This window comes from Marmota flaviventris, chromosome 6 (genome assembly GCF_047511675.1).
Source record: "Marmota flaviventris isolate mMarFla1 chromosome 6, mMarFla1.hap1, whole genome shotgun sequence".
Classification (NCBI taxonomy): Eukaryota; Metazoa; Chordata; class Mammalia; order Rodentia; family Sciuridae; genus Marmota; species Marmota flaviventris.
Window position 1 is genome coordinate 7,032,582 of NC_092503.1, and position 21,954 is coordinate 7,054,535.

Below are 21,954 nucleotides of genomic sequence, written 5' to 3' on the forward strand. Positions count from 1 at the left end.
GAATATGTTCTAAGAGCGGTACCATTACATTGATTGTGTCACTGGGCAAACATCACACAGAATATTGCAGGAAACCTAGAAGAGAAATAGGTAGGTCACTGAACATGACCTCTTGATACCTTTTTATATTATTTTTGTTTTTGCACAAAATTCTCTATTTCCTAAAGGAACTGTTTTGTAATCCTATCATAAAATATTTAGCTATGCAGTGAAATTACTCATTCAGGAGGTCAAGCGTTGCTTTTCCTGTATATATGATGAAGTAAATAGTTTATCACTTCATTGTAGCACTAAAAAAAAAACACGAAAAAAATTTTCAGTTACAAAAATAGAAATAATACTGTTTTCAGTGATATACAATAAACTATTCCATGATATTTGGAATAAACATAGAGAACAACTGTTTGTAGACAATGGGCAGAGGCTGTTCATAATTGTAAACACTGAGACAAAACAAGGCGACCTATGGTTACCCTGGCTTCCTTCCTGGAAACCCTTCAGGACAGGGAGGGAATCCAGGCCAAGCAAGTGGTCTTGCAGAAGGAATAAGACAGATTGGAGTCTGGATGGCTAAGAGATGGAAGTACATTCTGGAGAGGAAGAAACAATGTAGAAAAAGGTAGACCAATAGCTCGAGGAATCTACCTAAGGCTCTCTGAGTTCTGGATGAACAGATACACTTGAATAGAAACTTCCAAAGAAAAATTAGGCAAAAAGCCAGGGGAGCTGTGAGCCCACATAGGATTAGTAAGCATTGAGTGCCAATTAGCCAAAGTGGAAGGTCTTTGTTTATGGATCAGTTGGGATATTCAGTAAATACTGGAAAGGTTCAGATCTTAAGTGGGGCTAACCTATTCTAGGGGAAGGTTTCTCTGGAATTAGTCTTAACCAAGCTTGAATACAAGTCTTGAAAGGATAAAACTGCTCTCAAGAATGTACTTTCATCTCTTAGCCTTCCAAACTCCAATCTGCCTTCTCCCAGAAGACCACTTGCTTGGCCTGGATAAAAAGGCAAAAATCATCTAGTTTGGGAAGTTATAATATTTAAAGATAGTCAAATTCAACCCATTTGTTTTGCAGCAATCCCCATGATTTCTATGAGATTCCTTGTGGATCTAATAAAGGATATAAAAAGTCTAAAATTTTAACAATTTAGCAGACAGAGCTGATACCATTTAAAATACCAAATACCCCCAATTCAAAATGATATTTCTCAACTACAGATGGTACCAGAAACAAAAACAAGTAACTTTTACTTGCTAAAAGTTACTTTAGCAGCACTTTCGCAGTTCCTCTGGGCTTGTCAGAAAAACAGTAAGTAGTTCTATTACTCCAATCTCTACTACTGAGAGGGAAAGTCAATTATCACAAACAAATTTAGCGTCAAATTTTTCTTTACTCACTCCTGGAAACTTATATTTAACTTATAAATATATTCCACTTCTACAAGAAAAATTTTAACTAGCCTTTGCCATTCTTTTTTCTCATCTTTATGATTCTTTGTTCAATGCACATAAGACCTTTAATAAATAATCACTCCTATGATAAATATAATTTTTACTAGAAACTTTTATTGAAAAAGTTTTAACATGTTACAAAATGTTGGGAGAAAAAAGTTAAAACACAATTGGAAAATTCTATTGAGAGAAATCAATTTACTATGCAAATTCCAGATGAATGGGTTACTTTAAACCATTCAAAGAAATAATATTTACTAAAAGCTACCACGTGCTAAGCACTATTCTAGACACAAGTATACAAAGGATTATAACAGATAAAGGCAATCAAAACAAACTTGAAAAAGAATACAATTTAGGGACTCACTCTCCCAATTTCAAAACTTACACAAAACAAGAGTAATAAAGACAGTGTAGAAGTGGCATAAGGATAGATACACAGATCAACAGAAGAGAACTGATTGAGAGTCCAGCTATAACCTCTATCTATGGCTAACTGATTTTCAACTGAGGTGCTAAGATCAGTAAGTGTTGGGACAACCAGCTACATGAAAAAGAATAAAGTCAGACTTAATCTCACACCAAATAAAATTCATCTAATATGGACCAAAGATTTAACCATTAATTTGATAGACACCTGTATAAAGATGACATAGCGCTGCAGAGGTAGCTCAGCAGCAGGGCAAGCTTAAGGCCCTGGAGTTGATCCTTAATACTGCAAAAACTAAAAAGAATATACGAGGAACTCTTCCAGCTCAGTAATAGAAAGACAAAAAATAAAGATCCTTCAATATCGATACACAATAACCAAGCACCTAAAAAGATGATCACCACCTTAAAGGATATTAAACCCAAACAGAAGCACAGTACATCCATCAGATGGTCAAAAAGTCAGATAATAACAAGTATTGGACTTGGCAAGATCAGAATTCTCATACACTGCTGGTGTGAATGCCAAAATGGTTAAGCCACTTTGGAACACATGACCAGCAATTCTACTCCTAGATATATATGCAAGAAAAATTAAAACACTTTCACATAAAAACTTACACATGGATGTATTATATTATAGTAGCACTGTTCATAAGGGCCAAAAGGTAGAAACAATCCAATGTCCATCAACTGCTGAGTGGATAAACATGTAAAGGAATGAAGTATGGCACATGCACATGAATGGAACTTGAAAACATTATGTTAAGGTGAGAAAAGCCAGTCATAACAGACCACACATTACATGATTTAATCTACATAAAATACTCAAAACAGGCAAACATCCAGAGACAGAAAGTAAATTAGTGGTCACTTAGGACTAGGAGGGATGGAAATTGGAAGGGGTTGGGCATTGTTAAAGAGTAAAGGGTTTCTTTCTGAAGTAATTAAAATGTGACTGTAGTAATGGTTGCAAGTATCTGTGAACATGATAAAGCCACTTATTTAGACATTTTTATGATGGATTATATGGGATACAAATTATGTCATAATAAAGTTATTTTTAAAAAAATAAGTAAGGGTAAGATTTCTACTCTTATAGTTCTCTTACTCTCCATGTAAATTCCAATTCCATTTTAACAAAGAAATGTCCCAGAGATACAACACTTTTGGTAGTACAGAATTCAAACACACAAACTTTCAGATTAGTACAAGTTTTCAGCACCTAACACAAAGAAAGGACTATTTCACCTATTGTTTCTTGAAGAAAATGAATAGCAAAAAACTTAGCAAACCACGATACAGATCTCTGCACAGCCTAAACAACTCATTTTAATCACCCATATTCAAATTCTGAAAAGTTAATTTGAAAAGCACCAAAAACCTAGCTGATATGTAAAAAGACAATCCTACTTACATTAAAACAATGGGAGGGGGAAGCTTATGCCAGGTTCTACCTTAACTCTCATTCAAATACCATTTCCAGGGAGAAAGTCTTTACCAGGTACATAAGGTATAAAATTCAGTGGTGCAAAAAGGAGTCCAAACTTTGTTTAAGATGCCTAAAAGGAAAGGGCACTTTGTTTTTTATTAGTTCATTCATCCTCAGAAAATGAGAGCATGCTGAGAATGTAAAGGAAGAGATGCCCAGAATTAGTAAGACTATTAGAAACGTCTTGGCAGTGATAACTCACTGGAACCACTCTATTCTTTCCACCTAGGTATCTACCCAGGGCCTATGTGCGCAACTACTATAGCAAGGTTTAGAGAGATGTACAAACTGTATTTATAAACATTTTTATAATTTACAGTATACAATATTTCACAAGAAAACAAGTCTGAAATTATTTCCTTTAATTTTATGTGCTAGAGTTTCTAGCTTTAAAAAAATGGAAAAGAATTTCAAAGGAACGATGCAACTATGTGGGAATATTTGAAACTTCAATATTTTAAAAAATAAGCCATATTAAAAGTTCAACTGGTGAAAGATATTCCTTAACTTATAAAAATGTCTCATTAAAACTGGCAAGAAAAACTTTAAGTTACCAGTTAAAAAAATAAATCACAAATATTTAAATAGCAATAAAACATGAAAACTGTTCCACCTATGCAAGTAATCAGACACCTCCATTAAAACAAGACAGCTCTTTCTGGCCCATTAGATTAGCAAAAACTTTTTAGTAAGGCCCAAAACTGGGAAAAGGATAGCATGGTAAGCACTACCTCTGACCTGCACATTATACCACCCTGGCACAAGAACTCCTTGACAACAGGCTTTACCAGCAGACTGACTGTGAACCAAGAGGTCCCCTGCAGTGCTCTCTAGAGCAAGAAAAGAGTAATGATTTAAATGGTTTGACATTTTTACTACATGGTAAATGCTCACAATATATTCAAATAAGACATTGTGCCCACTTCAGCCTCAAAAACCTCTTTCCTGTCCCTGTATAATCCACTTGGCATCATTCTTGTGCTCTCTTATTGATGTAATCAACTATCATTTAAAACTTTTACCATATCTTTTCATATTTATGTCAAAGGAGAGAGTATATAAAATGGAGAACTAAAGACTCCAAACTATAACAAATATGGACTTGAGATGTGGTTCTAGGTACTCTGTCCTAAAACATCTCTTAAGGCCTCATATTTCCCATCTGAAATGCACATCGATTTTTTAAGTTCACTGCAGTAGTTACATAAAATAATGGTATACTGCTTATATGATGACACAGGAAGATTATGCACATCACTATTCTTGCACTAAACCATGAACTACGAAGTTCCCTCTACCCTACCTTTTCTCCTCAACTAAAGTACAGACACTTTGAACGCACAACATGCCTTATTTTAGGCTTCATTCATATAATAAAAGATGACCTATCTGGGAAGTATAAAACTGTTCAAGAGACATCCCAACAAAAAAGAAAAGAAATGGAGGAAGAACACAGAAGCCTGGGAATGGAAACTGAGCAGAATTCCGTGTGGATGGAGACTACTTTAAGAGGAAAGGGATTCAGCAGGACTAGCTGATCTGGACTTCAAGCTGACTACCTATGGTTCAAATCTGGCTTCTGAGGAACAGCAAATCTGTGTTCAGATGCGAATTAGGGTGACATCACTAATATGGCCTCTCAGACATTCACGGGCTCCCTACTCAGCTTAATCTGAGGGTGGTATGATCTAAACTCAGAAAACTCCCTGGCCCTGGTCATTAGGCAGAGCCGACCTTTACTCTCAGTGAAAAGCTGGAATGGGAAGTCAGACTTCATGCTAAGATGCACTCACAAGCGACAAGTGACTACTAGTTGGTATAGTTAAATTTCATTCCTATGGCCAGGCTGATTACTCTCCCTTTATAGTAATTATTCCTTGGTAAACACATATTCTTTCCTTTTTTTTTCCCCCTGTTAGATAACACTCAGATATTCAAACAGCTGAGTAAAACCCAGAGGGCTTTTTTTAAAGTAAAATCTCAGTTCCAGGTTAAGTTTCATAACGAGTATTCCTGGCATTCCTGAAGTATGTTTTCCCAATTTATTTCTGACATCCTAATTCTTTAGACAAATGAATATAATAATAGTTTATAAATTATTTTTTTTGTTCAAGACATGATATCCAAAATTAAGTGTGTAAAGGAAGCAAAGCTTGAAAAGATAACCAATACAAAGTTGTATTTCTACTTTGCCAAGCAAAGATATTGTTTTTATATGTTTACATAAAATCTATTGCCACCATTGCTTCAAGAAAGTCCCACAATTTACTCCTGGAAAATAAGTTTGACTTCATTGGGGGGAAAAAAAATCACTACACTGTCATTTTATTTACTCCCAGTTAACTTCAGTATTTATTTGGAAAACCTTCATTTAAGGAGTCAATTTGGATTATTCTTCCACAGAAACTGTCCTTAAAGGCATTTTACTTTAAAAAAATTTTTTTTTAAACTTCCTTCCAATGACCCTATTGAATGGGATGACCCCTCACTCTCCACACACCTTGGCTTTCTTCTGTTGGTCTCTCCCTACAAGTGTAGTGTCAAGGCACCCACACCAGCATTCTTACCTTGATGGCTGCCTTAATTGCACTCTCAGGGCCATACACTGTAAACACTCTGGCGAGTGAAAGGCATGCAAAGCGCATGCACATCCCAAGGTCTACCCACAAAACAAAACCTCATAACCTTAATAAGCCCTGACTCAAAAATTCAGATTTGTGGGTCTAAACACTACATAAAATGCTCTCAGAGACCTATGTGGCAAAATCCTTCTTTAAACTTTTCAAACAAACTTTAGGGTTTGAATATTTAACAAGGGCTAATGACAGTAAATAGAGCAAAGTGATTAGTAACCTGATTTTTAAACCTAAGCATACTAGTACTGTCAAGCTCCTCTGCTCCAATTAAAATAAAGGAAAGGCAGCAGCACAATTCATTTAAATGGGCAAAGACCTAGAGAAGAAATTTAATGGATAAAAATGTCTTTTAAAATGCATTTTCTAAGGTTGGGGGGGGGGGGCAAATATGTTGTTGTTTTTATCTAAGAAACGTAAAAGAAATAGCCTAACATAGGAATCTTTTTTCCCCCTGCCTCTGGATTTATTTGTACAAACAGCATAGAAGGACATCAGTCCCTGTAAACAGGGCCTCAGGGGTCACACCAGTCCTTCTGTCCTCACATTCACAGAGGCTTTTACTATGGAGCGTTTGCAGGGACTTGAACACCCTTGGGGGCAGGAGCTGGAACCCAAAGTGGAGTTGATGCTGGAGCAGGAGTTGCGGCTTGGGCTTGGGCTTTGCCTTTGCCCTGCAGAGCCTTCATCCCTGGCCATGTGGGCACAAGCACACTTCCCGTGCTTAGGATGAGCAAGCAAAGCAGGGCGATCAAGCTTGTGGCTGGTACCTTTTGGCATCTTGGGCTTAACCTCCCTAGACTTGAGAGCCTCAGCACCTGCACTCACGGCCTTGGTGTTTTTTGCCTGCATCTTGTTCAGGCCCTTCTTGTTGTGCTTCTTGACAAAATGCATATTTCTCAGGAACTTGGAGTCTGCCCCCCTTAAAAGAGTCAAATCTTTATGAAAGGGCTTTCTTGATGCCATTTCTGTGCCATTTTCGGGATTGGTTGTACGTGGTGTGGTTCTTGGACTGGAAGAGCCATAGGAATCATTTCTAATCAAATGCAACTTGAGGCTATTTATTACACAACTAATTCAAAAAATGTTTTTAGAAAGGCATAACAAACCAAAATATATTAAAAGAATATAATCCTATGATGTTCCAATACATCCATAAACAAATTTATACATTCATTTACCAAATACATCATGGGCACATCATGGTAGAAACAATACCAGGCACCTTAGGGTTGAAGAGAACATCCAAGGTGGTTGTTACAACCCTTGAGTAGTTTGCAGTCAAGAGAAAAAAGACACATGAATAATTTTTAAAATATGATAGGAAGAAATGTAAATAGTTCATTAATAAGATAGCATTTAGCCCCACAAATAAAATTTTCTTAAAATTTAAGTATATAAATTTATTTTTAACATATCAAACTGGCAGACTTACAAACTATAATTGTAATGGCAAGAATAAACTCATATTCTTGGCAGAAATTGGCACAAATGTCCTGAAAAACATTTGACAATATAAATCAATATCTTTAAAAATAAAACATTATCAGTCAGTAAAATCCTGAACATAAAGAATAAAACAAATAATAACTAAAATACACAGACACAGTCTTTGTCACAGCAATTATTCTTCCAGAATTTTATTCTAATAAAACATCTTGAATATACATAAAGACTGAGCTAAAACAAGCTTATAATATTGTTTAAAATAGTGAAAGAAACACCTTAAAAGTCCAACAAGCATGCACAGTGGCACAAGCCTATAATCCCAGTAACCCAGAAGGCTGAGGCAGGAGAACTGCAAGTTTGAAGCCAGCCTCAGAAATTTAGCAAGACCCTGTCTCAAAATAAAAAATGAGTAGGGTTATAGCTTAGTGGTGAAGCACCCATGGGTTCAATCCTCAGTACCAAGAAAAGTCCAACAATATGAAAAATTGTGTTCTATATGTGTAATAAGAATTATAATGCATTCTGCTGTCATGTATTTTAAAAATAAAAGCAATTTTAAAAAAAAAAGAAAGAAAAAAAGAAAAGTCCAATAAAACACTTGTTAAGATCACAAATAGCTCCCTGGAACAGAAACCGAAATAACACACAGTGGGAATCATACACAGCTGCTTTTCAACAGAGGTTTCTACTGTAGACCATGGTTACACCCAATATCATACAATAAAAATCAGCATGTTCTTTCTACTCTTTGTCACACGGATCCAGTGACTAGGCTCATGAGGTAGAAGTCACTGGCTTTGCCATACCATACAGATCAGATTACAAGTTTAATTGAAATCAAGATTCAAGGCATATTTCACTCATTTCTAAAACACATTTTTCCTATATCATAACATTTTTGATGTTGCATTATATCTTACAATCAGTATTTTTTTAAAAAAGCACTATCTCACAGTTTAATTGCAGTTGCTTTTTCTTTAATGATACATAAAATCATGGTGCATCTTACAATCAATGGACTATTGTAGTTGATGAAATATTACTCTCTGAAAGATCAATTTCAAGAAACATAAAACAACTAGATATGAAGTCTGTTCAAGAGTAGATGCAGCAATGTAAATATGAAGCAAAGCAATTTTTTTAAATGAGAGAAAACTTTTTAACAGGATTTCAGAGGCAATAAAGATTATGTCCAGATATTTATAATTCAATTAATTACTTCAAACTATTTGACACAAACGAAGACACTCTGTTATAAAAGACACAGTAAGCTGGGTACTCAAAACACATCACTGGTGACAATTGTGGAACTGTATCTGAGCCCTGAGCTCCTTATGAGAGTGACAGAAATTCCTTTGTGTTCCAAGGATGGCTAATCTCAAAGGACAGACACAGCCTTGATATTGAGAGATAAAATGTCCTCTACCCTTCCTCAGTGATCCCCATGTTCTGTAAAAACTCACTCTTCCTCACAATCCTCAATAATGAACACTCTTCCCATTGGTGGCCTAGGGGAAAAAAAATCATCTTAACCGCCCAAGACACACTTTGCCTTTCAAGCTTTGGTGCAGGAGTCAGGAAGGCCCTGCTGCAGACCCCACTGACTTCGCCAAGTAACAAGGCTTCAGGGACCCCTCTGGGATCTGTGACTCAAACAGTGAGTCCAGCTCCTGATTAGATTATAAAATCTCGTAAACTGAGTCCCATTCAAAACTGTGCTTCAAACCTTGATCGTGAGTAGCACAGTAAGAAACTAACTTTGATTCTTTCTGAGGAGTGCTTTATTTCAACTGCTGACTTCTTTGGGTTTCAGGATCTGGACATTTGTTAATCTCTACAACCAAACTAATGGGTTATAGTGATCTTATCTCTGTTGGTTAAAAGACAACAAGCATCTAGTTTGTTAGCTTTTCTTATTTGTTCATTCTGAGCTCCAATCAATTAAGAATTTCATGTCTGCCACAGTTGTTTTCTAAATGGTGAATTTTATATTTCTGTGTTTATGTTTCATCCATGGCTAAAGCTTTAAACTGACTATGTACAAAGCATTCTCTGTGTGTCTCCATGCTTCTGTATCTGTAACTCAGAAAGGTTTTTACCCCTCATTTTGTGAGTGTATATTTTCCTACCTCTAGGTAGATATCGATTAGATTATAAAATCTCTTAAAGAAGTCCTATTCTGGGTCTGGGGTATAGCTCAGTTGGTAGAGTGCTTGCCTCATATGCACAAGGCCCTGGGTTCAATCCCCAACACCACCAAAAAAAAAAAAAAAAAAAAAAAAAAAAAAAATATATATATATATATATATATATATATATATATGGATTCCCATTCTGTAAACCAGAATGGTTTGCAGATAAATAAGTACATCTATAAACTAAATATTCCTAAAACTCCCAGAGATTAAAGAAACTGAACCTTTAATTCAACATGAGGGGGAAAAAAGAAGTATCATACGGAAACTAACTCAGAAACAGTTTAAGAATTCGAGTTCACATGCCTGAGTGCAATGGTATACACCAGTAATCGCAGTGACTCTGAGGTGAGGCAAAAAGATTGTAAGTTCAAAGTCAGCCTCAGCAATTCAGCAAGACCTTAAGTAACTTTCTGAGACCCTATCTCAAAATGAAATATAAAAAGGGCTGGAAATGTGGCTCGGTGGTTAAGTGCCTCTAAGTTTAATCCACAATACCAAAAAATAATAATAATTCAAATCTTTAGAAAAATGAGACTAGTTTATATTGTCAATTTAATATAAACAGCTAATTTTTTCCTTGCTCTTCACTACTTACAATGTACATATAGATTTCCATTCTACTTATGACCTTCCTAAACTTATACAGATTTACTCATGGAACTTCTACTTAATGTTTAAGATTATAAAAATATAAATTCTCATTTATCCATATTGAATCTTGTTTTTGTTTGTTTTGTTTTGTTTTTTGTATCAGAGATTGAACTCAGGGGCACTTTACCATTGAGTCACATCTCCAGGCCTTTTAATTTTCAGACAAAGTCTCGCTATGTTGACCACGTGATCCTTCTGCCTCAGCCTCGCAAGTCACTGGTATTACAGGAAAGCACCACTGCCACCACACCATTGAATCATTATGTTGACAAACTTTATTTCAAAAATAGTTAAGAAAGCTAAATCTTTAGATAACTTAAAACTTTAAATGATACTAGATTGAGTTATCCACTAGATACCTCGACCTAAGATAGAGTACTAGAACATTACTAAATATAATTTGTTTATATACCTTTCCTATTTTTATATGCTAGCAAAAGACTATCATGAGTTGATTAATGAATACATTCATTTGGATACAAAAAGTTATAGAAGGCTCACTGAAAGGGAATTTTATTTCTCAAAGTCAAAACTGACTTTTTTAAAATAAAGTTTTCAAAAAGATCTTTTGTATCAAATATCATACTGATATAAAAAAGAAAATTTTAGTTTTATATCAGCTTTATACTGATATAAAACTAAAATTTGTATCAAAGGTTTCTTAGATTATGACCTATTCTTACAAGAAAGTTGTAAGTTGTTTTTTACTTTCTGTGTAATCTGTCTAGATAGCAAGATTCTGTGATTTATCGGCATAATCTTCTATGGTTTATGCTGACTTACTGTATCCTTGATCATTTATGAAAAAAAAGTGTTTCATTTAGAAAATTTCTTTCCAATCATTAACTTGCCTATGTTTAAAGTTTGTATTGTCACTGAGGTTAAACATGTAGCCAACTACTGTTTCTTGATGACCTTGATCCCATCTTGAAACATTTAAATCTTCTGACAACTACTGATACCTTTCCCAAATCAAATTATAAATAGTATCTTTTCTACCTAGAATTGTCTTTAAGATTTCCCAGAGGGCTCCTGGAAAATCACCCCTTTATAGGGGTGAAAATTAAAAAAAAAAAAAAAAAGATGCTAGAAATAATTGGGATTATTTGATATGTCACTATTGATGAATTATCAAATCAGAAAAGATGCTGAGCACTTCCTAGGTTAAGTTTGCACAGGTTTAATGTTGTATAAGTATTTCAGACACTGTTTGCTGCAAACAATTGTCAATTCTCTCACTGACCACGACACATTTCCATTTATCAGTATCCGAGTGCTACTTTGCTTGATACTAGACAAGTAAACAACATTGTCACAATTTCAGTTGTGTTTTTTAAAGTTTCACTTGATCTCAACTTCTTTAATTTGAATCTAAGCCCTCCAGCCTCAGCCTCCTGAGCAGCTGGTTGCAGGCTTGTGCCACCATCTAGCCTAAGATTAAAGGTTTTCAGGAGATTCATATCATTTATCTATGAATTTTTATTAATATACATATATTTAGGACACATTCCAACTTAAACAATCTTTTTACTTGGTGTTCTTGATGTATTCTTGGTATATTCCAATAATGCTTGGTATATCATAAGGACTATCTTATATCTGAACTTCTTTTTTCCTCTGTAAAGATGTATTTCCAATTTTATAAATTACAGGCAACATGCATGTTTCCTTGAAAATTGCATTAATCATTATGTTTGTAAACATTCTGTCCAAAATTGTTTTGGACTGACTTTTTTCTTGTTTCATATTGTCATAGAACCACCAAACATACTTATCAATTACCTTACTCTTATCAGGAATCCTCTTTGGGCCTTTCACTTTTGAAAATTATCAGTAGTAAGCCTGAAGCCACTTGAAGCTCTCGTGTCATCTACAGACAGGGCTTTGTTTTGCTCTGCAGCCTCCTAACAGTACTTGCAGTGAGCTATGCCAGAGTCTTGTCCTCAACAAAGAAAGGGCTGTCTCAGGGCCCATGCCAAAGGACTATGCCAGGTACTTTGGGGTGCAGGTCTTCAAGGGCATGTTTAAACAACTCTGAGAAGATAACAGTGGACTGAATTAGGATTTCTAGAACTCCAGTCAAAAAGAACATGGATTCATGAGACTGCTAATTGAAGAGAACAAGAATTACATAGGACTGAAATAACTGATACAGGATGACTGTGGGTTTTGTTTGGACTATTGTTGTTGTTATTAATGTTTATTTGCTGGATATATAAATAAACCCTTTCTTTTAAGCTACCTGCTACGATTTGGACATGGTCTGTCCAAGGTTTATGTGTTGGGATCTTGGTCTCCAGGCAACAGTACCAGGAAATGGGGGGATCTTTAAGAACTGAGGACTAGTCCTTAAGTCAAATGAAGATGGGCCCTCAGAAGAGTTAGGGTAGTTCTCTTGGGATTCCAGTCTCACTCTGCTTTTGTGCCTGACAATGATTTCTCACTCACATACATTCCCAACATTACTATCTGTCACGAACTGATGCAGCCAAGGGAGGCTCTCACCACAAACTGCGCCATGATATTTAGACTACCAGCTTCTAAAACTAAACTAAATAAACTTCTTTATTTTATAAAAATTAGATTGCCTTAAGTATTTTGTTATAGTAATAAAAAAGCAGACTAATAGACTATACATATATAACATAACAATTTAGTGGACTTGCCATTGTAAATGAAATTGTCCAAAGCACCTGTTTTGCATATAAGTAAAATAACTTAATACATTTCTATAAAGAAATGTGGCACCATGTCTCAAGAACCTTAAAACTCTAAATATCTTATGACTAGAATCTATCCTAAAGAAATAATCTGGAATACAAAAAAAATTTACATAAATATCTTTATCAAGTCATTAATTACAAGTGGAATCATGTTATAAACTGCCGCAGTCTGGCTGGGCACATCATCTTAATAGCTCGCCTCTCAACCATTACTTCTGGCAAAATGCCAGGGGCCATTCCGACTAGGCTGTGGCTCTCAACAATAAACCACATATTATAAATATAGTATCAAATAATTTAATTATGAGACAGATAAAAAGAATATTTGCCATTGTTGAATTACAGGAAAAGGATATAGCAGTTTGTAAAGATACACTGTATAGAAGGGGGGAAAATTACACATACTCATAGACAAAACCCAGAAAATAAATATGCCAACATATTAGTGATAAACATTTTAGATGATAGGATTATAGTTGGTTATTATTTTACTTTTCATATTTTCCATAATGGAATTCTGCTTCTTTCATAACCAGAGAGATTTCTGATTTACTTTAAGTGAACAGATTCCCTTAACTTTTCCGAGGCAGCAGTTGGATCAATCTGAAAAAACACTACTTTTAACTATACCATTTAACATTTAAAAAAAGAAAATAGCATTAATCTAAATAAAAATACATTAAGTTAAATGAACAACTTAAAAAGGACTTCCAAGGAGAAAGACATCTAAACAAGTAGTTTAACCAGTAGTAAGCATTACACTTCTTAATTCAGTAGCATGATTTATGATCTTCCAAAAGCTAGTCAGAATTCCAAACTCTTGTAAGAATAATATGCAAAATAAGTCACAATGGAAGCAAAAAAAGGGAATTTGGAAAAGCTGAGTCCCCAAACACTTTTTTTTCATTTCTATGCCTTCTGCAGACATGGGGTTGGAAGTCTTAATAACAGATTATTGCAGCTATTTTAAAAATGCATCTAGCTTTAATGCACATTTGATGGCTTTTTAAGGAAATTTATTTGTTGGATATATAAATAAACTACAATGGGATTTCCCCTTTTTTACCTAAACCAAAAAAAAAAAAAAAACACAAGTGTAATTATGATGCTCATACCTACTATATAAACGGTATTGTTTCACTAAATCTTAATTACAACCTAGAAAGTATATGCTATCATTATTTTTGCTTAAAAATAAAAACAGACTGAGAAAGGCTAAATAACTTTCCCCCAATCATACAGCTAGTAACCAAAAAGTGATTCAAAGGCTCATACTGAAGCCTATGTTCTAACCAGTATGTTCTCTGCCTCCTCCATCCAACAAGCATCAGCGCAGAGAGAGCCTACTGTGCCAGGAATTTGGATATGAAATTAAGCAAAACAATGTCCCTATTATTAGTTTCATGTGTACTGATGGCAAAAGACATCAGTAAGATATAGACATCAAAACAGATATAAGCACAAATTACTGCAAATGGGGCATGCACCGTGACACAAAACTATAGGGGGCTCTACAGATGTAAACAGAAGGACCTCCAATCTATGGGAAGCGGGAGATATCAAGGTTGACACTAAAGCAAGCATTGCTTAAGAGAAGATCTGAAATGAAACTGCCCTCCCCTAACAAATACCCACACACACACACTCACACTCACACACATATGCATGTGTGTCAAGGAAAAAGGAGTTCCATTTTTTTTTTTCAAGGACTACGCCATTTTGTTTTAGAGGAAAATGAACAAATCATCTAAAGCACTCACATATTCCAACCCTAATTCTACCCTAACTTAATCTCAAATTCTACACTGGTCTTGTGATTCCTGTAGTGTAAGCACAAGCAGCAAAAGGGTGAGACAGGCTAAGATGCATTCCTACTCCTGCCTTTAGGGAACAAACAATGCTGGTTTCAAGGAAAAAGTACTCAGATTCTAATCTTACCTAACTTCTTCAAAATTCCTTTTGACCATTTAGTGGATGTATACTGTACTTGTTCTTCTGACTCAGGTCTCAAGGGACAAGGCACAAAGCATGACAGCATCCTTCCTTTTCAGTAGAACCATGTTTTTTAAGCCAAGGGTTAAAAACCATTTATGGGTAGTAAAATCAATTTAGATCATGATGGACACTTTTTAATAGAACAGAGTAAGAATTATCAGAGTGCATCACATATTGCAAGGTCAAATATTATTTCACAGGTTTTTATTTTAGCTGTACAGCACACAAATGCTGTTGCAAAATAAATTTCTTACTGTAGTCTCAATCACCATGATTTTAAAACCAATACCACTGACAGATATTCTAATCTTAACTCCTGCTTGCACTAAAGACAGCACAGAAAAGAATAACTTATCTAAAAAGGTTTGAACAATGGCTCTTTATTCTGTGAACTAAAGGTTCATGGAGGGAAAAAAAAAGTTGTGTAAAATAAGCTTGGGATTTCTCTTTTTTTATTTTTTATTCTTTGGTATTCGGACTTGAACCTAGGACACTTTACCACTAAGTTACATCCAGCCCTTTTTATTTTTTAGGTGAAGACAGAGTCTCACTAAATTGCTTAAGGCCTTGCCAAGTTGCTGAGACTGGTCCTGAAATTGCAATACTTCTGCCTCAGCCTCCTGAGTTGCTGGGATCACAAGGAGAAGCCACTACACCTGGCACAATTTCATTTTTTTTTCCTCAACATATTTTTTCCTCTGAAAATGAATCCTTCCCCTCTACTTGATCCTAAAAAGTCAAATTAATCTAGAGGAAAAAAACAAAACCAGCCTTGCTCAGTGGCAAAGCACCTGCTCCTGTGGACCCGAGCTGGAGCTGGGCTGGGTGAGCCAGGTGGTTAAAGAACACCTTTGGCTTTGGTCCCTAATCAGAGCACAGGACGACTCAAGGGAAAGGGAAGCAAGAGCCTGCAGACCTGATTGTAAGCTGTGACCTGGGGCAGCTGCAGCCTCTCTAGGCAGGTTTCCTCACCTGTGAAATGAGAGGCACAGCAGAGATGGCCTCTAAGGTCCCTCCCAGCTCTCATCTCTTGTAACTCTTGCAAGCAGTGGCTGGGAATAAATAGGGTAAAATGAACATTAAGTGTCCTACCCAGTAAGACTTGCATGGGTAAACGCGTAATTCCTCGAGTAAAAACTAAATACTTACATATTTAACAAGCTAATGCCAAAATTGTTATGAGAAAACCAAGGTAAGTTATGTTCCTACATAAGACTTTAAATTTTAAATAAAAATGTACCAAATTTTCTTTCAAAATTTCCCCCACTCAAAGACTAAAAAGGTTGGCAATTTTAACTAATTTGACATCTGTAAACTAGCTGTCCTCTATTTAGAAAGTTCCACATACAGTTATTTCAGCAGTATGGCCAAACAGTCTGCTCACATGCAGAATAGCTCCCAACAAAAACAGCAACCCCATCAGCTTAGAAGCGTCACATTTACTTTTCTCTACGGAAAGCTTACCCCTTCTGAAATAATGCTGAAATGAAGTCTGTTTATGAAATACTTTTGACAAAAAGCCTAATATATTCTTAAGAGCATGCCCTGCTACTTTATAAGTATGTGGCATCTATATGATCCAAGAGACTAATATACCTGCTGATATCTGTAAAATAGGATAAGTGAATGTGCTCCTAAGTCAAAATAAATTTTCATTTTGCTTGTTTGTGAATAAATATTAAAAGGCACTCTGTTACCCAAGCCTGAGGTCTGTAGGGATCTTAGACTGTACATATCTCATTTCTTCCAGCAGAATAATGTTCACATAAAAATAAAGTCATTTCAGGGTTGGAGTTGTGGCTCAGTGGCAGAGCACTTGCCTGGCCCGTGTGAGGCACTGGGTTCGATCCTCAGCACCATATAAATAAATAAAATAAAGGTATTGTGTCCATCTACAACTAAAAATATTTTTTAAAAAGTCATTTCAAATATGAAAAAGGAGAAGGCATTTTAATATAACATGCTGAGAAACAATTATAGATTTTAAATAATAGTTCTATAAATGTAAAAAAAACATCAAAAAGCAAGACCTTTTTCTGTTACTACTAAAGTTGTTTCTAATCTGCAAATTCTGTTACCCACATGAGCTAAATAACTAAAGAACACCAGCTTGCTACATTCAGCTCTGATGCTGAGACACCAAAAACAAATAAAATTTAAGTTCATTTAAAATTTGGGAATCTCATCTATTTCAATTTTTAGTAACAATTCAAAATAAAGGAGACTTAAAAGTATAAATGTACTACTTAAGAAAATGAAAATCTATAATTAGATTTTCATTTTAAAATAAAACATGTAATATGTTCATCATTTTAAAAAATTGGGGGAAAAAACTGGCATGTAACCCTTCACTTCTTACTTTTTTGATGCATGTGGATACTTTTAAAAATAGAATCATACTATTAGTTAGAATTTTAAGAAGCCCAAGTTCATAGTTTAAGAAAGGAAAATTAGTTTGTATTGACAAATCAAGAAAAAAAAAATATAGCATAAGAGGCAACTAACTGGTCAAAGACCTCTTTCAGTCTCCCTGCTTTTCTCTGGGGGTTAACATCACTGGCTGAGAGACCACACAACTTTTCCACGAGATCGACCGCAGCTTCATGTCTTCACAAAACATTTCAGTTATTAAAATGAGAATTGCTCCCTCCAGCTCCAATATGAAAAACCCTAGGAAAGAACCCTATTACTCTGGCTTGGATCAATGTCCATTCCTAGAGCCAGGAGTCTGTAAGAAAAGGCAGCTCCAATTTGTACCACATAGCTGCAGTAAAGACAGGGATGCTTCCAAGTGGAGGAAAAGAAAGGTAGGGAGGGGGCTGGGGATGTGGCTCAGGGGTAGCGCGCTTGCCTCGCATGCGTGCGGCCCGGGTTCGATCCTCAGCACCACATACAAAAAAAAAAAAAAAAAACAAAGATGATCCTCAGCACCACATACAAAAAAAAAAAAAAAAAAAAAAAAAACAAAGATGTTGTGTCCTCCGAGAACTAAAAAATAAATATTAAGAGAATTCTCTCTCTCTCTCTCTCCCCCCCACTCTCTCTTAAAAAAAAAAAAAAAAAAAGGTAGGGAGTAGGACAAACTGGTGGAGAAACAGGTTCTCAAATCTGGATTGCTATTTCTGTAAATTCTGTTTGTTTCTGTTGGGTTTGTTGTTGTTGTTGTTTTGTACTAGAGACTGGATCCAAGGGTGCTTTACCACTGAGCTTTTAATTTTTATCTTGAGACAGGGCCTCCCTAAGCTGCTTAGGGCCTTGCTGAATTGCTGAGGCTAATCTCAAACTTGCAATCCTCCTGCCTCAGCCTCCCAAGTCACTAGAATTAGAGGCGTCTACCTTATAGCATGCCTGGCTATAAATACCAAATATAGATTACCAAATTACTGTTTGGTAATCTGCTTTTTGCATGTGAGGGTTATATTACACAGTTGGAAGTACTTGAGAATCTTAAAAAAAATGCAGTTCCACCTAAAAGATATGCATCATGAATATTTTCCCATGCCACTAGATATTCTTTAAAAACATAGTTTTTAATAGGTGTACAGAATTCTCATTTTTTAACTTGATGACTTTAATCCAGAAAAACCACATACGATCATAATCCTTTTTGAACACAATATTCAAAAAGTTGTATGCAAGCACCAACCACTGACATCTTAGTCACACCTTTTTCAGAAATTATGCCAAAGGATTCTTCATGGGAGGTAGGGAGGTAATGGAAAGAGTAGAAACAATAAGGTGATCCTCTGAGACATATATTTGTAAAATTCTACCATACCACTGAAGGCTTTCTTACATAAATATCTTGAAGGGACAAGGATACAACATACCCTAAATCAAAGCATGAAAAGCAAGGTCTGTCATAACTTAATTAAAGTAAGACTGAAAATTAAAAATAAACACACTATAGGTCTAGTACAGTGGTGCATACCTGTAATCCCAGCAACTCGGGAGGCTGAGGCAGGAGGAACTCGAGTTCAAAGCCAGCCTCAGCAACAGCAAAGAGCTAAGCAACTCAGTGAGATCCTATCTCTAAATAATATACAAAATAGGGCTGGGGACATGGCTCATTGGATGAGTGTCCCCGAGTTCAATCCTTGGTATCAAAAAAATAAAATAAATAATGATAATAATAAACAAGGGAAGCAGGCGGAGTGGGAGGACAGCCAGAGTGAAACCTAGAAAAATTAAAACCTAAGAGTTAGACTTTGTCTCCCTGTGTCTTATACAAAAAGCAAGGGCTGTGCCAATCTCCCTGATCTACTACCATTAGTCACTTAGAACGCTCAACTGATTTTCCTTGCTAATGTCATTTTTACCAATCCATCTCTTAATTATACTTCGGTCTTTTACAGGCAAGGGAACATACTGACAGTCACTGCACAGCAGCATGTCTGAGAAGCTGAGGCCCAGTGAACGGACCTTGTTCTTCCTGCCAAGGTGACGCAGCTTATCATGGCCTACAATTGTCAGCCAATCTCCTTTTCTGACATCTCTTCCATTTTCTTTTTAAGAAAGTATTTCCAGCAGAATACACACCACCTGGTCAAATGAGAAGGCTAAGACAAAAGGACACTAGGAGTGAAAAGATAATCACTAAGGAATGAGGAATTACTAAGCAACAGGAAGTTATTAAGGCAAGTGTATCCAGTTAAGTGTCAAGACCTTCACAGCCCCAAGTTTCAGTAGCTCAGAACAAGATTTACAAGACAGTAAGAGAACATACAGGAAGGGAAGTAGAGTAACTTCCAACAATCCGGCAATTAAAGGGAATCAGAATGGAGTCAACATAAAGTTTCTGCCCCCACTGGAGTCCTCTGTTACTGCTGCCTGGTGACTCCTTCTCTGTCAAAAGCCACCCCACCAAGGGCACCTACTGTTACACTGGTCTAGAGGCCCATCCAACACCAACCCTCCGTGGACAGCTTCTCTGATGGTAAGCAACATCCAGTGTCAAGACTGAAACAAGCAGGCTCAAAGTAAGCATTCAAGTTAGAGAGATCAATTTGCTTAGAGTGTTGATATTCAAGTACTCTTTTAGTAGTGAAACCCATTTTTTCAAATGAACTCACAAGAACCCATTATATAAAATAATTGATTAATAAAAGTTCACTGACATATAAGGTAAGTAAGAACAATGAAGCCATATTTAACATAAATATTTTAAATGAAATGTTAGACAGGAGCTTTACATCAGACTTAATATTCAATTTGTTGTGTTTTCTTCAAGTGCACAAATCCAAGAAATCACAAAGATAAATTGTTGCAAATGATTTCTAATTGCTCTCCTAGTCATTTCAGGATCCTCACAGAACTGACCCAGAAGCTTGAAAAAGAAATTATAAGGAATGTTGACTTCAAAGCTTAATCACTAATAACAACAGCTGTCCTTATTAGAAGTTCTTTACCAAAAATAAGGACAAGAAATATCCACGACAGACAATAAGCTTCATGTTGTAATCAGCTTTTTTGCTGCTGTGACTAAAAGGACGGGACCAGAACGACTGTAGAGGAGGAAAGATTTATTTAGGGGCTCACGGTTCAGAGGTCTTAGTCCACAGAAGGCCAGCTCCATTTCTCAGGGCTCGAGGTGAGGCTGAACACGGCAGAAGAGTGTGGTGGAGGAAAGCAGAAAGAGAGACTCCACTCCCCAGATACAAATATATGCCCTAAAGCCATGCCCCCAATGCCCGCTCCTCCAGTTACCACTCAGTTAATCCATCAGGGGATTAATTCACTGATTGGGTTTAAGGCTCTCACAACTCAATCATTTCTTCTCCAAACTTTCTTACATTGTCTCACACAAAAGCTTTTGGGGGACACCTCACAGCCAAACCACAACACAGTAAAACTACAATAGAGTACTATCACTTCTCAACCTGTTGTGTTCTTCATTAAGTCACTGCGTAACTCTTGTCAGAAGGAATGCACACACCAGGCAGATGTGATGGGCTAGATGGCATCTGCAGTGGTATCTGCCACAAAACCTGGGAGGCCAACACGTACAGGCCTGACTTCTACAAAAGACCTGTTAATACAACCTTCCTAATCAATGACAGACATAAAGTAGATGAACAAGGATAGCTTTATCCTAGCCTATCACAAACCAGGTAACCTGGTAGCACAAATAACCACATTATTGGTCTCCACTGTGCCAAAAAAAGTGGCATTTAGCACATTCTCAATATGCACATTGAGCTTCTTCAAAATAGTTAAAAATATAAAATAAATTCAAATAAACAACTGGGGAACTCATGCCACATCTCTTTATCAAAGATTGACAAGAAGTCTGTCAGAGGTCAGCTCTGGCGTTGTGAAGAGAAGGTGGTAACAATGAGGGCATAATAAAGGCAAAACAACAGCTTTATCAAGTAATCTGCTTCACAGATTTGCTTTTGTAAAATTAAATGCAATGTTGCTAAGAAAAATATTTCTAAGATCTTTTTGTTCCGTACACTGCTGTTCACTTAAAGTTGGATAAAGCCCATTATCCTGACCTATTTTTATTATAACAAAGAGAGAAATAACCAAGGTTTCTCTTCATCACGGAAAAGCAGCCATTTTTTCAGCACATTTTTGTTTCTTTGCCCTTTTCACTTTTACCTCTGAATGTTCAGGTCCACTTTCCCAGAATAGAGTTCAACAGCATGTTAACTTCTGGTGTGTGGATAAGGAAATCACACCTCTTCCTCACCCTGGGTCAGGCATGGCCTATACAGCCTGGCCTTTACTCATTACCAACTGTGAACTCTGGGCAGGATACTTAACCTTTGTGCCTCAGTTTCCTCCTATGTAAAAAAGAGACAATAACAGTTCTACCTCACAGGGGTGTTGTAAAGATTAAATGAGTAATTTAATAAGTGTTAAGAATTTTAAGCAAATAAGTGTTCACAATTGTCATTTTTTAAAAAAGCTTAAAGGGATCAA

General features: G+C 36.1%; 1 protein-coding gene and 1 pseudogene across 5 annotated transcripts in view; both read right to left on the reverse strand.

The window, feature by feature from the left end:
- The window catches only part of Map3k4 (mitogen-activated protein kinase kinase kinase 4), a 104,594-nt gene that overhangs the window by 81,199 nt on the left and 1,441 nt on the right, over positions 1-21,954 (reverse strand). The gene's annotated exons all lie outside the window — the stretch shown is intronic.
- On the reverse strand, positions 6,575-7,032 carry LOC114095959 (large ribosomal subunit protein eL29 pseudogene; annotated as a pseudogene).